Consider the following 6,758-nt stretch of genomic DNA (forward strand, 5'->3'; position numbering starts at 1 on the left):
TCGATACGATATTTTCCATATCGATATCAGTTACAAAGTTTATTTCCCGGTGAAGAATTTTATAAACATGAAACAAATAGGTTAAAGCATTATACGAATTAATCACTTGGATTGAATTTTTTAATTTTTTTAGTGTGATAGTTTAACTAGTAATCCTATAAGTACGAATTGAATAGTCCTATTTTCAGTAAAAGTTCACTAAAAAGATGAATTAAATACACATATTTTCAGTAAAAGTTACAATTAAAAATTTTTAATAAAAAATATATATTTAAAAACTTTGACTCACACAACAAGAAATACTATCGATAGATGATGACAAATAAAATATCGAAGTATCCAATACCTCGATATTTTATTGCGATAACATCAATACTTTATTTTAATCGTAACAGATATGCTCAATCTTTTAAGAAAAATGGTTCTCATCTTTTCATGCATTTTGATTTCCGACTATAACGATATGATATTTTCCACATCGATAGATGCTTCAAAAGTATACTCCTCGTGAAGAATTTTGTAAGAATAAAACTAATCGATTAAAACAGCATACGAATTAATTATTTTAATCGATTTCCGTAATTACCTTTATCTTGCTAGTGATATAAAAATATGCATATTTAAAACTTTAGTCTTATATAACAAGAAATACTATCGACAGTTAGATGACGATGTCCCAAAGTATACAATATCTCGTTATTTTATTGCGAATAACATCAATACTTTATTGCAATCGTAACAGATATCTTCGATCTTTTCAAAAAAGTGGTTCTCATCTTTTCATACAATTTAAATTCCAACTATATCGATACGATATTTCCCACATCGATAGAAGTTTGAAAAATATACTACCCTTGAAGAACTTAGTAAGAATGTAACAAATCGATCAAAACATCATACGAATTATTTATTTTAATCGATTCCCATAATTATCTTAATCTTGCTAGGAACATCGAATTTCGATCTAATTAAATGGGAAGATAATTTTACTCATCTTCTAAAGAAAAGGTTAGAGAGTCATCGGGAGTAAAGAGTCACATGTGAATAATTCTCCCCCAGCATTTTTGGGCAGAAGAGTTGGGCATTCAATTAGGGGCAACTGGTGCAAAAAGATCGATGTTTCACGACATCAACGACCTCGTTAATCACCGAGGAATAAAAATCACATTATTTCCGAATCTATTAATCAATAATTTCGCTGTTATTTATGCATGTCGTCTACTGCCGTGAACTGTGAGTGTTTTACCTGATGTTAAAGATTTAGTCTTTTTACTCCAGGCTGTTATAGTCCAACGCAAAGAATTTACAAAAAAAATGCCTTAAAAAAGTTTTCAAAAATTACAACTGTTCACAAAAAAAAGTACTTTAGAACCCTGTATAAGTTATTACTATTACTCTCAGTTGTTCTTTTTGGTTAAATCCCTTTAATATTTCTCCCATTTGCTTTCACTTTTATAACAAAATGCGTATTTTAATACAAAATACCAAGGTTTGCTTTTCTCTGTTATCCCATAATAATTGTCCGTAGTTCTTGTTTTACTAAAATAGTCATCCGGTGTCCTTCTTTTACAAAAACTATCGTCCTGAGCGTGAGCATAGAGCGCTTGCCTCTTAATGAAGTGACTCGAGTTCGAATCTCAGCGATGGCTGGTAGATACAAATTCCGAGGTTTTCCGATAAATGTAACGCAAATAAGAGTTAGTTCTATCAAAAAGACCTCCACGAAGAATAATTTCTTTCAATACTTGATCCAGGAGTTTCCTTGTTTTTTGGATTCGGTCCAAAATTACAAGGCTAAGGGATTGAACATTGACAGTAGTAAAATATAAAATAAAATATCTGTCCTACGCTCTTATCCTATTCTATTCTTTGTCTATCCTTTGTCTTACCTTTTACTATTCTTTATTCAATATTTTAAATTATTGCCCAATATTTTTCTCTCCGGCTCTCCTATAATTATTATGTGATATGCGTTTTCCTATTGTTGCATAACTTTTTCCCAATATTCTTTATGCTGTCCTTGTGCTTCACGCTTGTCTCTTTTTTTCTATAAAAATTCCTGTATGCTTTCATCTGTTGTACCAAAGTAATTATTTGATATTTTTCTGCTGTCTCATAATAATTAACCAGTATTCTTTTCTCTGTTATTTTGGGTATTTTGTATTAACATAAAACTGACGCATGTTTTTTTCTGTTATAACAAAATCATTCTGCAACATCCTTTTCTCTTGTTGTTTCTCCAACGAAAATGATTGATTAGTTAAAGCAAGAGTGTTATGTCTGAGGATATATGAAACACGAAGAAAAATTTATTTTTTGATAAATTGATATCACAGTTTTTTTTGTTTTATCTTAAACATTGCGTACATGGTAATTAATATAGCTATAATATTGAATGTGCGAAAACTTGAAAGAACTTCCCCTCACTAAGCATTCTTCGTTGTATATACAACTTACGATATATGCAGGCATTTCATAAAGACATATATATTTTTAGAAAATGAAAACAGAAATGTATAGATATTGGGGGTCGCAAGCTAAGATTTAATAAAAGAAAAAACTAAAACTTTAACGAAATCTTAGGACAAGAAACTGGGTGTTATAAACAACAATACACGTTTGATTGCGAAAGGAAACAATCTGGAGCTAAAATACGATTATTCGAAAAACCTTCAAATTTTAGCCTCCATTTGAACCTGTTTTGATGTTAATCGTCTGCTATGATTTGTCAGATTTCGAGAGCGTTTTTGTTTTTACCTTGCTAAATATTAATCTGCGGCTCAACATAAGTATATGTTTTTTGCTTTTAGTTTTTATAGGGATTCTTAGGATGCATATTAAAGGTTCACAGAACATCCTGCATATTAACTATAATTATCGCATAACCCTTAAATTTTTGTCTTTTTATCATTAAACATAACTTTTAAACTTGAATACTTATTTTCTTGGTTATGCTGTTTTTTAGTTCTTGAAAAGCTCCATTAAGCTAAATTATTTTTTTAAAGTTTATTTCTTGTTTTTTAAATTTATTATTTACTGTTTTAGATCTGTGTAATTTTTTAACTTAACTAACTATCTTTTAAGTTCGTTTCGTTTTAGCAAAATAAAAAAAAACAAAAAAATAAAACCCCAACTTGCAAATGAAATTCATCGTCTCGCATAATTTGGCAAATAAGTGCACAGATTGATTTTGACAAAATTGTTAATTTGATTTATTATCTATCAAAGCCGCAATGACGTAGTGTGGGTATCTCGATCCTGATTGGTTGCTGAAACGTGGCATTTTACTACGTTAGCGACAGTTCTTTCCATTCTACTTCGAGTACGCCAAGCTCACCAACTATCAATTCTCTCAAGTGACACATTCTAAATTCTTTCACAATGATTCTTTCACTATATATTTACACTGAGACTTAACACAAATACAGGCACGAAGTCATTTGGAACATAAACAAACTATTCATGCATGGGAGTTCGCATAAATAGTTTGGTCATCATCGCGGTTCCATACACAATAAAATATATCAGGGTTACATTAAAATACATAAACAAATAATGATTCTAAGAAAGAAGTTGACAAGAAAGAAAAATATTTTAACTAATTCGATGTGCGATACTGCTCTATATTTATTAACTTACCGTTAATTAATAACTTATGTAGAGAAACTTATAGAAACCTTTATACGCCATTTTGTTGATAAAGATTAGCTGGCACTGACGTCATAGGTCACATGTGTGGGTATGGGAGGTCTTCTTCTTGAAGTGCAAGTACCCAATTGGGTTATGCGCAAACACAAACAAACAGCCTATTATTTTAATTTAACAATCGAAACAGACGCTTTGGACATTGAGCAACTGTTTATTATCACATATAACGTACACTTATTACAATCACAGCATGCAGACATACATGGAAAGTCAGTCTTGCTTCACCACAATCTATATCACATGCATGAACACGTTGACAGTATATTTTTAACAATAATTATTTTTTTTAAACATTTTCATAGAGTAACACACATTTATGAATAATAGTTTTCATATTTCTAACAAATTTCAGCTATAGAGGTAAAAATAGAGAAATATTTTGAAAGGATTGTCCTGTTTTAAAATTTAAAACTATAAAAATGGAAACTGAAGTTTAAAAGTTTTAATTTGATGGAGTAAAAGTTCAAAAATTTTCTATTGATATTTTGACGAATTTAATTGAAATATAATTGAGCCACGTTAAAAAGAACCACGGCTGATATCTCTCCCAGTAGTTAGCAAGTGACAATGGGAACTGAACATTGATTTCCAATAGTTATCAAGGTAACAAGGTAAACTAAACCTTGTTCTGTAGTTGGCAAATTGCCAGATCTATCCATGGCATTTGCCTTGGTTATCGCCATTTTACAATGCTCAAATGTTCCTTCTTTTTAATAATGACATTAAAACGTGAGTAATAATCTTGAAAAAAGTAATCTTAGGCTTATATTACGTTAGGTTCGCGAAGCGACGAATACATATTTACATTTTTAGTTTACAAGTTTTTCAAGACTATGACATAAAGTTACTATTTAAATTTACTAAAAAATTTGGAAAATTTTTTAGGATGTATACTCAAGTAGCAAAGAACTTAAAGATCTTAGAACTTAAAAATCTTAGAACTTCACTTGTAAAGAAAAAAAAAGGCTTATTTTTCTAAAAGCGTACAAAATGTCATTAAATGTTTATTAACTGATCAAATTGAGTTAGAAAAGCTTTATAAAGTACGCGGGAAATAGGTAACACACTTGACTATTTTACGTAAAAAATGTAAATAATATCATACTTTTTAGAAAAATAATGTGTCAGCAAAGTATGGGAAATCGCAGCCTCAGTTATTACCATTCATCGTCGAATATAATTTGAACTTTTATTTTTGATCAAATAAGTTTTAAAAATTGTACGTTTCCAGAAAAATATTCCATACTTAAGAAAACAATTTCACGTTTAAAAAAAATCACGCATTTTTGTTCATTTTTTTCTTTTATTAAAATGAAAAAGCTTAATGCTGTTAGCTTAATTACGTTGAAATAATTCTTGCAGTAAAATATTTAAATAAGAGCACTTAATTTATACTAAAAAGCAAAATGGCTTTGAAGATTTTGCCTTTTTTTCACACCAAAGGTCGCAATTATTTTGACGTACATTATTTAAACGTAACTGCTACTATTTTTTTTTTCAACCAATATATTTTTTGATTATATATTGTTTTACAATTAGCAAAAATATATAAATAAATAATACGTTTCTCATTTTATTTTAATTGTTTGCCTACATGACATTTATTTCATAGACGAGCAGTTCGTAAATTAGTTCATTATTCTTAAAAGGGAATGTTTAATAAATATCTTTCTTAAAAGTTATAGAGCTTTTGAAGAAAGCAATTCATAGGAATATGATTAGAAAATGGAGTTTAAGAATTAATAATCTCTAAATAAAGTTTTGAAGAATAATGTCTCATCATGATCAAATTTTGCAGAAAAATGGATTTTATTTTCCTGTTGTATAATCAAAATATGTAGATAAATGATTTTTATTGTTCTGTAATGATAAAATTATTTATAATAATTATTTATTAATTTCCATAATAGTAAAATTTTTGTAGATTTGTAGAATAAGATTTTTCTTAATTTTCTATCATAACGGAATTTCTCACTGTAAAAAAAGTCTCTTAAAATTAATAGTTAAGATAGTTCTGAAACAATTAGTAGTCGAATTTGAAAGCTCAATTGGAACAGCATATACTAATTTTTGAGCAAAATGTATAGTCTCAAAAGTTACGAGGAGAGAAAAACGTGTCAGATGTTTGTTGGCAGGATGCCAACCACAAACTTCCGGGTTCGTAGTAGAATGCTCTAACTACTAATACCACCTAGTCCAGGGTGATTTAGGAAGCTTTATATATTACATTCACTTAAGTGTTTTTAATATATAGCGCAATGAGCAAAAATTAAAATTACTGATCACTTTACGAGCAATCATATTTTCCAAATTGCAACCTTTTGTACCATATGGAATTAGAAAGCAGTATGTTGTTGTGATGTGTTATTGCGGTGGTCACTATATAAAGCTTTTTAACACTTTTTGGTTAACGCTGTTTTCAAGGTTTATCGCCAAAGAAAATGAGAAAAGCCATAGTTTAAAGGTCTTACACTTGAAGCAATGCGATGTTTTTAAACTATATATATGATCTTGTCTTGATGATTAATCTGGGCTTTTGAACAGACAAATGACTTAAATATTTGAAAAGTCATAATTTTTTTTTTAAAAATCGCCGATTTGGTGACATTTTCCCTCCTATATGAAAATTATCAAAAGCTCTGCCTTATTCGCAGTTTTTCGCAAAATTTTTATGAGCCCAGGTAATGCAGCTTTTGAGTAAGGTTTTAAATAGTAAAAAATAAGACCTCAAACGTTTTTCATTTTCACACAACTGTGGCTTTTCTCCATATTTACATTTTGCGCCATTTTCATTTTAAGTATAGACAACACTGGCTTTAGATAGGCTAAACTTAACCTAGTAACCATAATTAACAGTTGCCAACTCACAGCAGTTATAAAAATTGCATATTGTTTTTAAAAAAGTATTATTTCATATTACACACACAACGGAGACTCCGAAAAACAGCCTTTTCTACAACAATGATGGATAGGTTGGCGGTTGTTGGTGCGAGTATCTTTTGGCCAACGAACATCTCTCCACATTTTCCCCCTTTCATCACTTTTGAGAC

Source organism: Parasteatoda tepidariorum, chromosome 2 (genome assembly GCF_043381705.1).
Source record: "Parasteatoda tepidariorum isolate YZ-2023 chromosome 2, CAS_Ptep_4.0, whole genome shotgun sequence".
Taxonomy (NCBI): domain Eukaryota; kingdom Metazoa; phylum Arthropoda; class Arachnida; order Araneae; family Theridiidae; genus Parasteatoda; species Parasteatoda tepidariorum.